Genomic DNA, 20,636 nt, shown 5'->3' on the forward strand with positions numbered 1-20,636 from the left:
TCCCGAAGTAATCATTCTACTCTCTGAATGTTTGTGTAATACTACCATCAATGCTTTCATTCTAAAATCTATTTCTCTTTATATATATACATTACTGTCTATGATATCTATTATTTACTTTATTCACCTTGGCTTGTATATATGTGGCACCTATATGAGAGGACTTATATAGACTCGCCTGTTGTCCAATCCATTTGTTTTCTAAACAATAACATGTGTTGAAATGCGAAATACAGTCCTGCCTCGCTTGTAATCCATTTGGATTCTGAAACTTACAAAAACAACCTCGCTAGTTCTAGATAGTTGCCCAACCACTCCTTTAGCCAAACTTCCATTCTCAGTACCTTTAAGGATGTAGTCAGGTGAAATAAGAAAATGTTAAGAAATCTACAATTGGTGTAAACCATGGTTATTTTAAAAGAATAATATGGAAGGGACTAAAAAACGCTATAATAATGATACCTTATGGGCATTGTTAAAAACAAACGGCCTCCTGAAAACACCTGGATATTTGAATTATTCCGCCTATGAAATCCCATATCTTGATACCTGTATCAATGAGATTTACCTGATATGAGTTATAGAAGCTTAACAAATATCATTTGTCTCATGCATCTTCATAACAATTGTATTCAAGACACCACTTTACTAAATAAAATGCAAAAGACATAAAAGTTTTGATGTTCATCTATTTTATTAGGTCATATATATAACATACTACCCCCCACCCCCACCCCCTCAACACCTGCTAATTGGAGTATACAAGAGATCAAAGTGACCTAGCTAACAGTGAACCACGTTGTACTACCAAAGATCTACAAAATGACCCAAGTATCATTGCTATACAATGTCTACTATCTGAGAAATGAACCTACACTTAAAATTGAACTAAATCGGGATGGACGTATGGACATTCTTACATACCTACAGACGGACAAGGGTAAATCACTGTGTAAAATTTTAGATATGTGCAAGCCATGCTCACAGTATGTTTACTTGTTATTAAATTGCTTAACTTTAGGACTCACAAAAGTAGTTTGACACAGCTTGAATGATCTTAGCAGACTTTGTTACTCTTACACTTACACATGTCTCGGATAATACACCTTTGAGTCCATCTTCACCATTTCTATTGTAGGCAAGTTTCAAGTTATGGAAAGACAAATTCCTACCAGCAGCTTTCCTAGCCATACCTTTGCTCAAAATTTTCTTTTCTACAAGATCATTGTAAGATGAAATATTTTTCTTTATACACATAGAGTAAGCAAGAGAGGATAAAACATGATTACAATCAAAAGCAGCTTCAGAACATGAGTGAACACAAACAATTGCTTTCATCAACTAACAGCTGTAGAGATGTGACATCCTCTAAGGCATCATGTGTATTGTAATCATTACCCCTTACAACTTGACATACATTTTCTTGTGCATATGAAGACAAATTTATTTACAAATGCTGAAATTTTAACATTTTTTTCCAATGCATTGAATAACAAAGGACAATCAAAAACTTAAATGTTATGTCCAGCAAGGAAAACTGGTTCGGGAACTTGCTGTATAAATGACAGGAATCCCTCAATAGCACATGATATACTGGATGGGGTTACCACTTTGCCATGGTGATACATTCTGCTCCCTGAAATGGATATGCCTGTGATATCTGATGCACCTTTGGAAATAGGTTGTTTCGGAAAGACATAGATGCTCCATTTCTTGTCACCATATACTGCTGCCATCTGTGTGATGTGAGAAGTCTGTGTTGAAAAAAATTGATAAACATTCAAGCTGAGTTTAAAATATGCCTGAGTTGGTGGTGATTATTTAGTCATATTTGGTATATGTTATAACTAAACTGCTACTTTCAAATATAACATTATGTGAATGTGCATAATTAGTTGGGGAAAAACAAGTTTTCTGCAAACAACAGGTAAAATAAATGATGAAAACTAGATGTGTCATTATGACACAGATGCCCCGCCCACAACAAACTTCTATGACAATGATGTTTTTGAAGTTAAAGATCATCAACTCAAAGTTGATCTATACCTCATCAGTATGTAACCTTATAGCAACAATCAAGTCAATAACTTGAAATTCTTTAATTTCATATTCCCATTCACTTAGACAGTTTGGGTAAACACTATTGTAAAAGTATACTTTTGCTTTAAATACCTGCTTCATTTGCCTTGCTAGCAGTGTCCATTTACTGACATGAGGGATATTCAGCTCCGAAAAAAGACTATTGACTTGCCTCTCACCAATGCCAGCATGTATCATAGCTAGAAAATAAATGTCATCCTTTCATTTTCAAATTCATTTTGTCATGTTTGTTATATTACTTTGTGATTAGATGTTTTATTCATCTCACTCATGGTAAACTATTTAACATGAAGTGACTTCCTGTGGTATAATTCCCATATTTACCCCTCAATGAATTAAATCTTACATATTGTTCACCTGTATCACTTTCTAAAAAGTTAGTGTTTCACAGGTTGGGTTCATACATTTCAGTGAATTTTCTATTTTTTTGGGTGCCCAACCAATTATTTGGAACTTTTGCATTAATTATCAAGACTGGGATCAACATTATGTTTAACTTGGTGTCTAGTAAAAGTTGAAAGTTATATTAGATCAGGTGGCAGCCAAGGTCACACATTTAGTATATCCAAGAAATATCTATATTACAAAAGTCCAAATTACACTGTATAACTATAATTTATTAAGATTTACATTTGTGCTAAAAAAAAAACCTGATATGAGCTTTGTGTAATTAGCATCCCAAATCCTGTTGTGTCTTTTACTTAATTGGTTATCAGTGACATTCATAATTGTTTGGATTTTGAACCTCACCTTAATTATAGCTGATAATCCATCCATAATTTATCATGGCTGTAGCATGGTGCAGTTGAGGAGGCAGGCCACAATTACTGCATGCTGACATTGCATCTGCCAACACTCCCAATTCTACCACATGTCAACCGCCTCTCCATACATCTTCTCTGGTACTTAATGTCCCTTCCTCTACAACTAAACAGGATTATAGTCGTTTTATGACACTTTACTCCAGAAATATTATTAACGGAATATGGAAGAATTTCAGAAATGTTTTGATCAATTTTGAATCATACTCTCTTCAAAACATTTTTTCCTTTCAGAACATTTGACTTTTCTACTCTTTACACTACAATATATATATCTCATACCAAACTGAGAGAAGATTTCGTTCTCCTAGGACGAGAGCTCTGTTTTCCAAGAAATGCGATCGCCGTTATAAGTATATAGTTGTAAACTCCTTTATTCTGTTAAGAACATGACAAAGGCCAAATTGAAAATACTGTGGATAAAATCCCGAGAAAGATTGAGTTTAAGATTGACAAATATCAATTTTCTTTTTAATACAGTGACAGGATTTACCAACAAAATGTAGACTAAATAAAAACAATGTACATGTACCCCTCTTTAGTCTGACTTGTTTTTGTTTACATATAAAGCTGGTAAAACAAACAAATTCGTGGATTTTATATCCCCCGCTTGCAGGACATACACATTATTGAGGTTAGGTTAAAACATGTGAGTATCGTGCTGTTGAGACATAATGTATTGCTTGAAACTCGAAGAAAAAAACTCCGCCTTCTATAGAAACTGCAGATAATGACGTTTTTCTTTAATCAAGGGACCATAACTCCGCTAAATGGAGTCCGATTAAAGTGGTTGTCAAACTTGGCCGAGCCCTTGATGCTTGAACCCTGTTACTAAGTTTGAAGTCAATTGGATAATATTTGCGAGAGTTAATAACAAGATATGTATTGGCCACGTGGAAGGTTTATACTCTTCAAACTTGAAAGTAAGAACACCACTTTTCTACATAAACTGCTTTCCATGATCTTTGTTTACAACATGATCAACAGGGAAGCCCTAGATTTTCAGATCGTGAACTTTATTACCTTTCTTGATTGTAACATCCCTGCTTCCCAGTTTACAGTGTTTATATGTTGTATATGAGTCGGTATTCAAGAGATCGCTACTAATATTATGATGTCCATGAAAGAAGTCGACCGCTGGTGGACGAACTCACACAGGGTTTCAAGTGATGGAGGTCGATGAAGATTATGATGGGTAAGTGTTATGAACGCCACATGATAGTATGGGGATGTATTCTATTTTTTTTCTGAGATGAAGTTCGATAATATTTATGATGCTCATTATTTGCCCTGGTGTATCGTTTCCTCTACTCCAGTTCTAGGTTTGAGGACGTGATACACGACAGGTGTCGTCGATGACGCAGAAAACGTTTACACTTCCCAAACAACTGGCCTTATTCTTGTAGTATTTTTTCCATGATCTTCACGGTTCATCTTCTGCAGTAGCTTCAGGATATAAATGGATACCACGACCATCTTCATCACGCTTTATGTTAAAAGGCTAACTGAAAGCTGCTAAATATTTTTTGTACGATTATTTTAAAGTTCTGTTTAACGCTCTCAAAATATGGATACATAAATTATTCATCACAATTCGTTATATGAATATGTTTTATCTTTGATATATAGATATATATTAAATGTATAATAAAGCACGAATTCGGATCAATGATTCATTCAAGGAATTGACAAAAGCAAAAAGTGTACGTTATTTCTAATGCACGTACGAAATAACCTGAAAAGTAGACCTTTATCAAACCTTACCGGATGACAAGCTATTTATATTTCAAAAATAAATTTATAAAAATTGATTTATATTATCAATCAGAAACACTTAAGAACAAAACGCGGCAATTGTTTTGGGGGTTATCAAATAATAATCTGATACAATTCATATGTAATAGACGAAATTTAATATTTAGTACTTACAAATTTAAAATAATAAATGGGAGAGTTCTTTCTGTGGAAGTATTAGCAATGTATCTAAACACCGATGAAAGGTAAACACACTAAACAAACATTACCATATATTGAGGTAAAATGTCCATGAATCACAGAGTTTAGAAATAAAAAGGCCGATCCTCCCATTAAACTAACCCTGTATGACGTATATTCGGGTAAGATAAGATGTTTATCTGGACCTTAATCGTCACATCTTCGTATAATTCGTGGTTTAATGAGAAACTCTTTAAAAATTTACAACTTTCATTGAAACGATGATATAGGGGATCATAGCCTTGCTTACTATCAAAGCGACTAAGTTGGCGGATACCATTTCAAGGAATATCTGTCGGGCCGTTAATTCGGCGACAATAATAACTATGAGGAATATTTTTATAGTTCTAAAGGCTTGATAAGAGTTCACGGGTACTTTAGTGGAATAATTGTGAGCGAGGAAGCGAGAAATGGAATGAATCATTGTATTGCCCTGGTTTAGAAACGGACGGCCACCTTTATGATATATAAATATACGAAGCAAGTCATTTCTAATAATGATAGGGTATACGCGACCTCTTAAATATCTCTTAAATTGTATAATGAATGAAAGTCGATCCTGTTTTATTCCAAATATCAAAATATGTATTTTTATTATATTAATAAATTGCATCAAGCTGATCATATTTTCGTAAGCACACAGGGTGTATTTGCTTAGATAGACTGCAGTAGGGTCTGAAACGTGGAGCTGTGATCAGAGGTGATAAGATGTGATATTGTATGACAAATTATAATTTTATATGGTGTGATATTTTCACTTTTCCCGTAAGCAGATATGCTGCGTCACTGGGAAGATTTAAATAAAGATGCTATTTAATAAAATTTAATGTTATCGTGTGTTTATGAGTTTATTTTAATGTGCACCCTGTAGATATGTCTGTGCATCTGGTACACGGATCTGTTTGATGTTTGCTGTTATGCTAAGAGCTTGGAATTATTAAAGAGTATGTGTTACAGTACATTAAAGTCTGAGTCAAAATCATTGTTAGCTGCAGTTCACATTCCCACAGACGTATCTAAGTCTAGTTTATGTCACATTGCAAAGTGTGTGCATCCTGGGCACTGTTAAGTAAACAAATGCATTTTACCTTAAACCTAATGCTTTTAAAATTGTTTATAAATGCGCTATTGTTATTGGTATAAAGATGTAAAGCTTGCAGGTTTTTGAAGTGATGTGTATATATTGTTTTTCTAATGTGGCTGAGACAACTTTATACAGCTCCTTAAATGCACATACTTACAGTTAACACAACAAAGCCATACTTATCTGATAAAACAATCAGTAAGACGGCCTCGTACTGTCGCCATTGTCGTCTGATCGGACATTTTCATCTATATGTACATTTTATACAAGAGATATTGTTTTATACTGGACTCACCGTAACAGTGTGTGACCGTGTTGTTGGGCATAGCTCATAAACCATAGAATTGTTTGACAACGAGTAGTGCATGGACCGTAAGCAGACAATAAAATGTAATTGAAATATCATTAAGAAATTACATAACTGATTTATTTCTCACATACAGTCTTCCGTTTGTACAATTCTATAAATCTGGCAAATCATTTCTTTTGATAAAAAGGGAAAGATGTACACTTGTCAATCAAACTTGTCAACTATGAACCAAAGAGAACACAATAATAATAATGGACAGATGTTTAAGTCTATAAACGAATCTGCAATGTTAGTATCGGATGTTCTAAGTTTGGTGTCCATTGAGTGTGTACATGGGGTTAATGATGAGACAGAATATTTATATTACATATGTTGGTTTTCAAATTGTTGTCGACCATTGTCAAAGTGTAAAGCTTTTATTTACTGCAAAAGTTCACTAAGTCGTTTCTTTTGTTTTGGTGTCTTTTCGGTTTCCTTTTGTTTTACTAACAACTGTGGGCTCATATTTTGTCTTTGTATGTAGATATGGTAAGTTTGAAATTCTTAAGTATTCTTTTCGTTAATGTGAAGGCTGTGCTAATACTTGTTTTGCACTAGTTATATGAAGATAGTTTCTTTTTACACACAGTACCCTATATCGACTTTGTGAGTACAGTATATGACACACATTGGGTAGCTCACACACAGTACCCTATATTGACTGTGTGAGTACAGAAAATGACACACATTGGGTAGCTCACAGACAGTACCCTATATTGACTTTGTGAGTACAGTATATAACACACATTGGGTAACTCACACACAGTACCCTATATTGACTTTGTGAGTACAGTATATGACACGTATATAACACACATTTGGAAGCTCACAAACAGTGCCCTATATTGACTTTGTGAGTACAGTATATGACACACATTGGGAAGCTCACACATAGTACCCTATATTGACTTTGTGAGTACAGAATATAACACACATTGGGTAACTCACACACAGTACCCTATATTGACTTCGTGAGTACAGTATATAACACACATTGGGTAACTCACACACAGTACCCTATATTGACTTTGTGAGTTCAGTATATGACACACCTTGGGTAGCTCACACACAGTACCCTATATTGACTTTATGAGTACAGTATATGACACACATTGAGTAGCTCACACACAGTTCCCTATATTGACTTCGTGAGTACAGTATATGACACACATTGGGTGACTCACACACATTACCCTATATTGACTTTGTGAGTACATTATATAACACACATTGGGAAGCTCACAAACAGTACCCTATATTGACTTTGTGAGTACAGTATATAACACACATTTGGAAGCTCACAAACAGTACCCTATATTGACTTTGTGAGTACAGAATATGACACACATTGGGTAACTCACACACAGTACCCTATATTGACTTTGTGAGTACAGTATATGACACACATTGGGTAACTCACACACATTACCCTATATTGACTTTGTGAGTACAGTATATAACACACATTTGGAAGCTCACAAACAGTACCCTATATTGACTTTGTGAGTACAGTATGTGACACACATTGGGTAACTCACACACAGGACCCTATATTGACTTTGTGAGGACAGTATATGACACACATTGGAAGCTCCCTCACAGTTTCCTATATTGACTTTTGGAGTACAGTATATGACACACATAGGGTAGCTCACACACAGTACCCTATATTGTCTGTGTGAGTACAGTATATGAGTACAGTATATGACACACATAGGGTAGCTCACACACAGTACCGTATATTGACTTTGTGAGTACAGGATATGACCCACATTCGGCAGCTCACAGACAGTACCCTATATTGACTGTGTGAGTACAGAATATGACACACATTGGGGAACTCACACACAGTACCCTATATCGACTTTTTGAGTACAGTATATGACACCTATTGGGTAGTTCACGCAAAGTACCTTATATTGACTTTGTGCGTACAGTATATGACACACATTTGGTAGCCAACAAACAGTACCCTATATTGACTTTATGAGTACAGTATATGACACACATAGGGTAGCTCACACACAGTACCCAATATTGACTTTGCGAGTACAGTATATGACACACATTCGGGAGCTCACACACAGTTCCCTATATTGACTTTTTGAGTACAGTATATGACACACATTCGGTATCTCATTGGGTAGCTCACAGTAAGGTAGTAAATTTATGACACACGCTCCACACACGGTAGCTAACACACAGCTCCCTTCATTGAATTCGTCCTGGTTGGTACGACGTGTTAATTTGACAGTTGATTCACTAATATACGTCATGTGACATTGGCTTAAAAAGTAGACAGGGTACAGATCTCCGCTAGATTAATGATTCCTCCACCCTACCGGACACACTTACCTACACGAGAATATTTACAGAGAGTGTTGACATTTTCTTGGGAGCACTCCTATACCGACACTATGTCACGACAACTTAATCTGTGGATTTGGTGTTTTGTTCTCATCTGCATACTTGTTTTGTTTTGCGTTTCGACAGGTAAGGCTTACATTTAACTCTCCTGTTTTATATATGTTTTTAATAATAGTAAAATTATGTTCCTTTATGACACACATTGGGTAACTAACACATAGTACCCTATATTGACTATGTGTGTACAGTATATGACACACATTCGGTAGCCCACACACAGTACCCTATATTGTCTGTGTGAGTACAGTATATGAGTACAGTATATGACACACATAGGGTAGCTCACACACAGTACCGTATATTGACTTTGTGAGTACAGGATATGACCCACATTCGGCAGCTCACAGACAGTACCCTATATTGACTGTGCGAGTACAGTATATGACACACATTAGGTCAATCACACACAGTACTCTAAGTTCCCTATATTGACTTTGTGAGTAAAGTATATGACACACATTGGGTCAATCACACACAGTACTCTATATTGACTTTGTGAGTACCGTATATGACACCCATTTGGTAGCTCACACACCGTACCCTATATTGACTGTGTGAGTACAGTATATGATACACATTGGGTAGCTCACACACAGTTCACTATATTGACTTTGTGTGTACAGTAGATGACACACATTGGGTCAATCACACACAGTACTCTATATTGACTTTGTGAGTACCGTATATGACACCCATTTGGTAGCTCACACACCGTACCCTATATTGACTGTGTGAGTACAGTATATGACACCCATTGGGTAGCTCACACACAGCACCCTATATTGACTGTGTGAGTACAGAATATGACACACATTGGGGAACTCACACACAGTACCCTATATTGCCTTTGTGAGTACAGTATATGACGAACATTGGGTAACTCACACACAGTTCCCTATATTTACTTTTTGAGTACAGTTTATGACACACATTCGGGAGCTCATTGGGTAGCTCACAGGAAGGAAGTAAATTTATGACACACGCTCCACCCCCGGTAGCTCACACACAGCTCCCTTCATTGAATTCGTCCTGGTTGGTACGACGTGTTAATTTGACAGTTGATTCACTAATATACGTCATGTGACATTGGCTTAAAAAGTAGACAGGGTACAGATCTCCGCTAGATTAATGATTCCTCCACCCTACCGGACACACTTACCTACACGAGAATATTTACAGAGAGCGTTGACATTTTCTTGGGAGCACTCCTATACCGACACTATGTCACGACAACTTAATCTGTGGATTTGGTGTTTTGTTCTCATCTGCATACTTGTTTTGTTTTGCGTTTCGACAGGTAAGGCTTACATTTAACTCAACTGTTTCCTATATTGACTTTGTGCGTACAGTATATGACACACATTGTGTAGCTCACACACACTACCCTATATAGACTTTGTGAGTACAGTATATTACACACATTCGGTAGCTCACAGACATTACCCTATATTGACTGTGTGAGTACAGTTTATGACACACATTCGGGAGCTCACACACAGTTCCCTATATTTACTTTTTGAGTACAGTATATGACACACATTCGGGAGCTCACACACAGTTCCCTATATCACACATTTGGAAGCTCACAAACAGAACCCTATATTGACTTTGTGAGTTAAGTATATGACACACATTGGGTCAATCACACACAGTACTCTATATTGACTTTGTGAGTACCGTATATGACACCCATTTGGTAGCTCACACACCGTACCCTATATTGACTGTGTGAGTACAGAATATGACACACATTGGGTAACTAACACATAGTACCCTATATTGACTATGTGTGTACAGTATATGACACACATTGGGAAGCTCACACACAGTTCCCTATATCACACATTTGGAAGCTCACAAACAGTCCCCTATATTGACTTTGTGAGTTAAGTATATGACACACATTGGGTCAATCACACACAGTACTCTATATTGACTTTGTGAGTACATTATATGACACACATTGGGTAGCGCACACACAGTACCCTATATTGTCTGTGTGAGTACAGTATATGATACACATTGGGTAGCTCACACACAGTTCCCTATATCACACATTTGGAAGCTCACAAACAGAACCCTATATTGACTTTGTGAGCACAGTATATGACACACATTGGGCAGTATATGACACACATTGGGGAGCTCACAGACAGTACCCTATATTGACTTTATGAGTACAGTATATGACACACATAGGGTAGCTCACACACAGTACCGTATATTGACTTTGTGAGTACAGTATATGACACACATTCGGTAGCTCATTGGGTAGCTCACAGTAAGGTAGTAAATTTATGACACACGCTCCACCCCCGGTAGCTCACACACAGCTCCCTTCATTGAATTCGTCCTGGTTGGTACGACGTGTTAATTTGACAGTTGATTCACTAATATACGTCATGTGACATTGGCTTAAAAAGTAGACAGGGTACAGATCTCCGCTAGATTAATGATTCCTCCACCCTACCGGACACACTTACCTACACGAGAATATTTACAGAGAGTGTTGACATTTTCTTGGGAGCACTCCTATACCGACACTATGTCACGACAACTTAATCTGTGGATTTGGTGTTTTGTTCTCATCTGCATACTTGTTTTGTTTTGCGTTTCGACAGGTAAGGCTTACATTTAACTCACCTGTTTTATATATGTTTTTAATAATAGTAAAATTATGTTCCTTTCGTAAGAGGAAAACTGATTCATAATTTTCATCACTCTTGATAATTATCAGTAACTTTAAACTAGGGCACGAAATCTACTGATAAAAAAGGAAATTAAGTGTAATAAATTTCTCTTTATGGGTTTGGTTCGGATAGAAAACAGGTTTTTATTTTATCTTTGAAATGCTATTAAATAGTTATTAAATATATGTGAATGTTTTACCCGAGCATTCCATTGTATGCCGACAATTTATTTAAAATTCTTTATGTAATTATTTTCTTGCTTGGTGGAATTGCGGTTTCATGGTACAAACGTTAAAGAAACTGTGTGAGCGTTTAGCATAGAGTTGTCAATAAAGAAAACAATATCAATATAAGTTCAACTTAGTTCATGGGAGATTTTCGAGAACTAGTGAATTGCTTTTCATTTTCTGATCTCCTTAAGAACGGAAGACTCTCCGTGTCACTGACTAATAATGATAGGAGAGCAGTCAGTGTAAAATTTTAAACTTTAACTAAATGTGTTGTGTTACAATTATTTTTATGTTTTATTAACTCAATTTAAAATTTGTATAAACTGATGTATTAGTTGTATCAAAACCCTAAATTAAGTAGAAAAAAATAATAATGGTATTTTAAATGAAAGCCAAAGCAAGGAGGTACGGTAGTCTAGTGGTAGGACGCCGGGCTCGTGACCGAATGGTTGCGGGTTCGAATCACGGCACGACACTGTGTTGTATCTTCGAGCAAAATACTTTATTCCGCTGTTTCCACAGTCTTCTCATCTGTACATGAGAACGTGGTTTAGCTGTGCTAGAATTTTGGAATGCTAGCTGTGAGCGCTGAAATGGCATCACCGGCTGCATGCTCCCCAGGTAGACGAGAAAGATGTTTGCTGGTTGCAAAGGCCCTATAACCACGGATAATAATTTGTGAACCCCTTTGATACGACCTCCGGACTAGGTTATGATAAAACAGAATATAATAACCTGGAGTTATTATTTATTATTAGTAGTAACACGTTGATATACGCTACTATTTGCTCACATAAGTGTTGGTTATACATACATCGAATAAGGCATATAGAGGACTTATTAAAAAAGGGAAGGAATTAACATAAAAAATAAATCAATGGACATTATTTCGAGATTCATTAAGATAAAATTGAAGATTCGTTATGCACGAAGACTATTATCTATTTCCCTGTGGGATCAACCGGGGGAAATATCATCGTTGTTGTCTTATCTCTAAAATAAAAATGGAATAATCAGTCCATATAAAATACAGATAACTACATGACATTTTGAGGTAGCATTCAAAGAAGAAAAAATAAAACTCCTACGTTTATTTAAAATAATATTTTAATTTCAAAATTGTAGATTTAACCTTTTAATCAAAGTTTCAACTTTAGGGATGTTCCACGATATTTGTAAAGATGTACAACGTATCAATAATGTTCATAATATGTAGGTTCGTCTTAAAAACAAGTGCAGAAATAGAAGTTTACAAACTTAAGGTTATGATTTCAACACGGTTAAGGGTTAACTCAACACCAAATGTTTCCCACCCATTACGATTGATTTCAATATACACAATATGTTTTAATCCTCAGGTCTCTGTGAGCTTCTCCGCTATATAAAGTCAATTCTGCTCTCTATTAAAACAACACCTGTGTTTAAAGACCACTTTAACAACTTCCTATTGCAGTGATTTTGTATGGTATACTTAACCTGTATTAAGAGACCACCTGCGATAAGAGACCACTTTATAGACTTCCTGAAGGTGCTCTCTGAATACAGGTTCAGTTAGCAATTCAAATAACTGCAATGGAAAGTGGCCTAAGTGATCTCTTAATGCAGGTGTTTTTTTTAAATATGAACCGATAGATTAGAGAAACGATATGAAACACATTTAGTTTGTGATAGATTAAATAAGCGATACTTATTAGTTTATCATTGTAGTCTGTTAAACTAAGCGAGCATTATCAGATTTACATCTAAATAACAGAGTATGAAATAACTGCAGATTAATGATAATTATTAGATAGTAATATACATAATTAATCGGTAGTAATATACATATATTAGTAAAATAACCATCAAGTAATGCATTGACAATATATTATTGGTAATATTTAAATGATAGTTCATACTCAACAACACATATAGTAAAAGATTAATGATTTAATCGGTAGCTAAGCTGTGACTATCGTGATACACCGATAGCGATACCGATGTATACGTAAAATGTCACCATAGGAATACGCGGGACGATCAACACACATTTCGCAACTCAAGCCTGTTACTGCTAATGGTGCCAGCACATAGAAAATCGTGAGTCCATTAGACTAGTAATAATTTATATAATGTGCTATAATAACCGGTTATTTATGGGTGGTTAAATTATGAAATATAGCTCTTCTTTAAATCGAAACAAGCGCTTCGAAAAATTAAAATAACATAGAGATTTTTAATGATTATTCATGTTGTCACTTATGAGCTTTTCTAAATTTGTGCAAATATACACTTTAGCTTTACAATACACACACTGCATGATAATGCATTAGTAATTCTGAAGTGATACATTGTATCTAAAATGTTGTCGATTAAATCGACAATAATACATATAAACTACAGGGTAAACACAAAAATATATAATATATATATACAAATTATTATATATTAAAATTCATATAAATATATTTTTATTATTTGACATGAAAATGAAAAGAAGCGGAGAAAATTGCCTTACTCATAATGTGTATAGTTATGAGAAATCAACAAGTTTATATATAAGGGAGAAAGTACATTCATTGTGCCTGCTCCATGAAACGCTTTTGTAAAATGAGACTATCTTGTCCTGCCATCTTATACACCGGTAGAACACTATGTCCGCCACGCTGTCGTACTCAAGTTCACACACCACCCAATTTACATATCGTTTTCCAAAAGAGAATTCGACAAATCTCCTAAATGTCCAGTTATTTTATTGAAGTGAAATTTGAACCGCACATTTCTTCCTTAGTCCGGTGAATTGTGAGCGGTATTTCTCGTGCTTGCTTGACAAGAAAGGGGTGTATCAAATTTCAAAAACGTACAGTTTTGTGATACAAAACAGAGATATCCTAATTTCAGTAATTACATGGTAGCTTAGTAGTAGTAACTACACCACTACTGTAAACTCAATAAATCACACAGAGAAAAGTCAGACCCATTTAGCCAAGGATTGTCAAACTTCAGACCATAGTCTTAATGCCGAAATTTCTAAAACAATAGTTCTAATAGTCCAATTGTAAGTCCAAGTGTTTCACTAGTCGGTATAATGAATAAACGTCTCAATCATCCACAAACATGTTAAATTCTCATGTCTGTAAATACTATCGGTTTTAATAATATTCTTTGAGTGATTGATGTATGACGTTCTACTTTATACACAGATTAAGAAATAAATTAAAATGATATCATGAAATTGAAATAATACAACATTTAAACTGATAACACTGTTCATGAATCAATCAACGGACTAATGATAATTAAGATTAGGAAAAGTAGAGAGCATTTTAAAATTTATATTTCTAATTTGATTAAAAAAATATTAATATGTTAAGGGGTGTAGCAAATAGCTAGGATTTGTACATAACACGAAATGTAAATAAAATACATCAGTTTAATAAAATAACAATCATCATATTGCTTAAAAATTAATGTCACTCGGGAGATCGTTGCTATGGCAATACAAAGGGTATATACATGTAGTTATAAACATACCAACAATAGCTTTTAACATGATATTAATATAACACATCGTAATGATAATAAAGAAATGCAATAAAAAATATTTTATATTAATTAAGATATGTTACACATTTCTTTGTGTTGGTATAATTATGTATAGCGCCTTATTTTCGGTCTGTCAAGTAATCTAATGTCATCAATTAGCGTTACACAACTGTTAAACGATACAGATAAAAACAATATCAACCAAAATGTGAATTTCTGGATGAATAGGTGCAAAATGAAGAATGGCCACTCCAACACACGTCAGACGTGATAACATCAGATGACCAGATGACTTAAGTTCAAAGTACGGTTAAAGAATATTTGCTATCACTAATTCCTTTTGTTTTACATATGAGTATCTTTTAGTCTGTGTTACATGCATAACTGACTGTGATATTTTATACTTGTGTTGTATTGTTGTTATACATTCTGTAAGGGGACCCTTGGGTCTGTTGAATTGGAAATAAACAAATACATTTTGTTTAAGACTTATTCGTCTTTCACGGAATGCTAAAAAATGCTACTATGAATAATGTTCTCATCGAAATTCTAAAGAATGTCCATATTGTTCTTAGGGAATTATATGTGCTTCTAGACTTTAATTCGCTTTTTTTTAATATTATATAAAATACTATTATGTTTTTTATGGGCAGTAGTTAAAGTGATTTAGACTAGTATACTTCAGAGATGATAACTGCAAGAAAACCAAATAATGACATGATATTAGGATTGTTATTGATTCCATGGACATTTACCACACAGTCTGGACCGCGACTGCATAACCTTAAATTTAGAACTTGTTTCGTTGTAATCAAAAGTTGTAAATATGTTAACTTTATAAAACCCTTATCCTTATTGTGTATTTCTATAGTTTCTGAATATTTAAGACACGGAATTGTAACCATTTGACCCTTATTGCAATTGATGAAATTCTAAGTGGACAATCTACCCATGTTGTGCAGTTGAAATGTTTGCTTTGTTTGTCTTTCTGCATCGACTTATCTTAAACAGGTACTTCCTTATTTCATGTGTATAGTGGTCCTGTGTACACGGTAACAACCACTAACGCTTAGTGACTGTACTATATGTGTACACATGGGCTGTTCCTTATCTGAGTTGTAATTCCTGAATGTTATAAATTATCACCATTTAATGTTTGTTCATTTTTTTTGGCATACTACAGTTAATCAGACCATTTTATTTGCGCATTGTCATTTATTTAAGACTTTCAGGATAAGATTCTCTGTTCTAGGTTCATGCTATATATTTGACAAAGGCTACTCTTAATGTGTCACAAGATAACAATAACTACCTTTATCCTATAGTGTATAGATGTCTTGTTAAAAACTGATTTATTTCGTGAATGCTCTTATTACAATATTTGGTCTGATACATAGAACTTATAACTGCTGAACACGACACCGTATGTCTAACCGTCACACCTGTTATTTTGTATTGATGAACTTCATTATCTCTTTCTCCTTCATAGAATTTTTGCTTGTAGTGGAAAATTGGTTTATATAAATAACGTGTTAACAGTGAATCATTTACCCGAATAGAAATGTGCCAATGGTTAGCTTATTCGGACAAATATTAGCCTATCCCACTCTACATTTATCACTGTACTGCTTTGACATCTATAAGCAAATCTCCTACCGTATTACCGAACGTTTACATACTTGTACCACAAAACGTTATTGTACCGTTTTGAGAATTCTTTGACATCTATATACAATACTCCTGATATATCACCAAACGTATTTATTTAGGGGGGTTGTTAGTTGTTTCAAATACATCGTTCTTTAGGGAATTATCAATTCACATACTCTACCCGACGTTATAAAGGACATCACTATAAACCATCCAAACACATGGAAATGTTACGCCTCATTTCAAAAGGATGTTAGACATTTTCTTTGAAAAGAAAGTTGATTATTTTACTGAGTAATGTTGAAAATTGTAAGAAAGAGAAATCCTCAAAAAATTAATTATTAAATTGATTTTTTTTAACAAGAATTTGTCGGGTTTTATATCAGCTCATTCGGCAGTGTATTAACATATAAATTACAAAATACGCATAGCACTTGAAGAAAAGACACATAAATGTGAAGTGTTTGCGTCGTAACCAAAAACGTCTTCTTCAGATTTGGCATAAAAGTTTTATAATGAAGTTAAAAACTGTTCGTAATTGTAGGTGATTTATATACCTGTTAGAAAAATTATATTCTCAAGAGCCGTCTGATTAAAAAAGAAATCAAGATAATAACGAAATGTAAGGTATTTATAATTTTTCTTATGTTTTTAGGCTTAAAGGGTAGTTCATTAGGGTTCAATTCTTAGAGAACTGTTTCCCTGATTGGTACAGTAATGATATAACTGATATTTAGAATTAGTGTCGTCCTTTCGTGGATGATATATCGCTATTAAAGTCACCATCATTACATTTCGTAGTTCAAGAGACTAGAATTCTTGATATAGCATGTAAAACCTTGCAGTATTTAAATATCTTGTTATTTATTTCCTAAAACTTGTGTTTTATATTATACATCTTGTTATTTATGTGTAACGTTTTTCGGTTATATTGTTAAGCTTGTGATATGTTTCATTTTTTAAACAAAATCATCATGATATTTTTATTCGGAAATTGCTATTTATATTAGAAATCTTTTGATAATTTATTTTGCAATTTTATGATTCATGTTAGAAAACTTGTGGTGAAGAACGAATCCATACATAGTAAAATATGTTTTGTTTTAAGAAGTCGTTGTTACACCTTGATTTGTTTACCGTAAGTATTTCATGTATCAGGTGATTATTTGAAAACGAATTTTAATTTATCGACATTGCATGTCACGGTTTTATGTGCAGGGGAAATGTCATTTCGCCGCCTGCTTGGCGACTTCCAGCAGATTAAGAGGTGTCGATGTTTATCAGTTTATGTAATTGTAAAAACTTAATGCTTAGTATGTCAATTTCTACATTTGAAATTGACTTGTACAGAATTACCGGAACGCCCGATTGCATGTGACTGACAACTCAATACTCAACTCCTAGCATATTTTATACCTGTTTTAATTTCTACGTTTGAAATTGACTCTCATATTAATGGCAAAACGCCTGGTAGCATGCGACCACGTCATAGGGAGGAGACATTTTCTTTAAATTTATTTTTCCGAAAGGTCGACTAATTTTGTATGTCAAGAGAACCTATTAATTACGCTCAATTTCGATTTTTTTTTTCACTGTTTGAAAATACGAAATGAATCAACCTATTTTCAACATTACTCTGCTCGCCGAGTCCGTCCAATTCAGCAAAATCAACTGTTATTTAGTGTTAGAGTTAAGTACTTTGTTTACCACAACTAAACAACTACCAGTGGTATAGTGAGTAAGTGGTGTGATCACTCGTGTATATAATGTACCGATAATCTGAGCAAAATATTTGATTTATAACAACTCGACTGCTTTTTGTGGTTCTCTTCACTTTAAGGACTTTTCCAGCGGATGAACAACTTTGAGTATAAAATTTATGTTTTATTCTGTTTCAGGATATATGTCAAAGATAAAAAAAATGTTGGACCTCAGATATTAATTGTATTCCTTACTGTTACAGAATCTTTATTTTCATAAATATTGCACATCTGGTTTATAAGTATCGATTAATTGCAGAACTTTACAGGTTCATTAAGTTATCGGTCTATATATTTAGGTAATGCCATTATAGCCGGGCGTTGATATGATAAATAGGTTTGGGCTATTTTATTTTTAAAAAGTTGTCAGGTTTAAAATCAGAAATTAGCATATGTTTTTAAAACTTTATCAACACCCTCTCAAATGATCATCCATGTAAATAAGGTAATGACATAAGAGAATCAAGATATAAAACAAATAACAATTAGTATATGAAATATTTGAGCTTGTTTTCCATTGGTTCTGATATTTTATGTTACGTTACGATCGTGCTGGCTTATTGGGCAGATAACTCTTTTTAACTTTTTGTGTCTAGAAATTATCATTTAATGCAATCCCTTGCACCATCCCCTGCGAGAAAAAATGCAGCACTTTTGCACAGCAGGAACGATTACTTTGTATACTATCAAGTCATCGTTATTTAACTTGAAATAAATATTTCATGATAAAAATACATTATGCATTTATAACACTTTGTGAAATATATCGTCGATTCCACGAAATTTCGGTAATATTTTCATACAGATATGTTATCAGGTAGACCATCAGTGTACAGCTAGGTAATCAGGTAGACTATCAGTGTACAGATAGGTAATCAGGTAGACTATCAGTGTACAGCTAGGTAATCAGGTAGACTATCAGTGTACAGCTAGGTAATCAGGTAGACTATCAGTGTACAGCTAGGTAATCAGGTAGACTATCAGTGTACAGCTAGGTAATCAGGTAGACTATCAGTGTACAGCTAGGTAATCAGGTAGACTATCAGTGTACAGCTAGGTAATCAGGTAGACTATCAGTGTACAGTATATGGGAATGAAATTTCCAATTAAAATTACTGAAACATCATACAAGGTATTTAGTTTGTAGTGGATACAATTGTGTTCTGTGTAAGATTCAACAAACTCTTTAGACCGAGTAATATGTGACTTTAGGTACTGATTGTGTTGGCCTGTATTTCAGTTGACGGTTCTTGTATCAACAATGCTGCCACAACGACGTCAACCACTACAACTACGACAACCACCACTCCAAGGCCTCCGAGTCCTTGACATCACTTCCGATTAAGACAGAAACAGAATAAAAACTGTCGCAAAAGGTATCAGTAGTGTTCATATCAATTGAAAGATGTGTAAGCCAACTTTTTAACTGTAAATTTTACATTATTCAAGCAAAATTAATCATGAGATCATACTCTAAAAATTGGCGTAATACATATTTTCTTTGATTTCAGAATAAAGCTGCTGCTTCCGGTAATGGATATGCCAGCGCTGCTGTCAGGCGCCAATAATGCAGAGACTCTAGCATAATATTCCTCAATATTTTATTTCTATATGACTTTGTTTATTAAAGTCCTGTTTGTTGTTTATATTACCCGATTTGTTTTTTTTTGTGCTCCTTTTGTTACACGTGTCTAGTCTTCACGGCACACCAACACCAAATTGTCATACAGGGTTTCACAGTGGTTTTAATCGCCCACCAGCACAATAAGGTCATACAGGGTATAGATAGCATGTACCAGGAAAAGTGTGAATAATGACAGAAAAGGGTGGAAATGAAAAAGATAAATCAATAAAATGTTTCAAAGGTTTGGTTTGGTTTAGTATTGTTTAACGTCCAATCAACAGCTATGGTCATTAAAGGACGGCCTCCCCTATGTGCAAGATGCATGCATGTAGTGTATGCGTGTGTGTTTTGGGAACCTGCGATATGTTCGTGTTTGGCTCC

General features: G+C 34.5%; 2 long non-coding RNA genes across 3 annotated transcripts; one reads left to right on the forward strand and one right to left on the reverse strand.

The window, feature by feature from the left end:
- Positions 1-750: 750 nt before the first annotated feature.
- Positions 751-6,240, reverse strand: LOC110451550. The gene is made up of 4 exons (XR_002463091.1): positions 6,158-6,240; positions 2,851-3,027; positions 2,173-2,279; positions 751-1,754 (listed from the first exon to the last, which is right to left on the reverse strand). It is a non-coding gene; the product is annotated as an uncharacterized LOC110451550 (long non-coding RNA).
- Positions 6,241-8,571: 2,331 nt separating this feature from the next.
- Positions 8,572-20,277, forward strand: LOC110451549. Of its 2 annotated transcripts, none has more exons than XR_002463090.1 (3): positions 8,572-8,842; positions 19,872-20,007; positions 20,143-20,277. It is a non-coding gene; the product is annotated as an uncharacterized LOC110451549 (long non-coding RNA). The 2 variants fall into 2 exon arrangements; XR_002463089.1 differs by lacking the exon at positions 8,572-8,842 and adding an exon at positions 11,124-11,397.
- The last annotated feature ends 359 nt before the right edge of the window (positions 20,278-20,636 follow it).

Source organism: Mizuhopecten yessoensis, unplaced genomic scaffold (genome assembly GCF_002113885.1).
Source record: "Mizuhopecten yessoensis strain PY_sf001 unplaced genomic scaffold, ASM211388v2 scaffold6135_1, whole genome shotgun sequence".
NCBI classification, from domain to species: domain Eukaryota; kingdom Metazoa; phylum Mollusca; class Bivalvia; order Pectinida; family Pectinidae; genus Mizuhopecten; species Mizuhopecten yessoensis.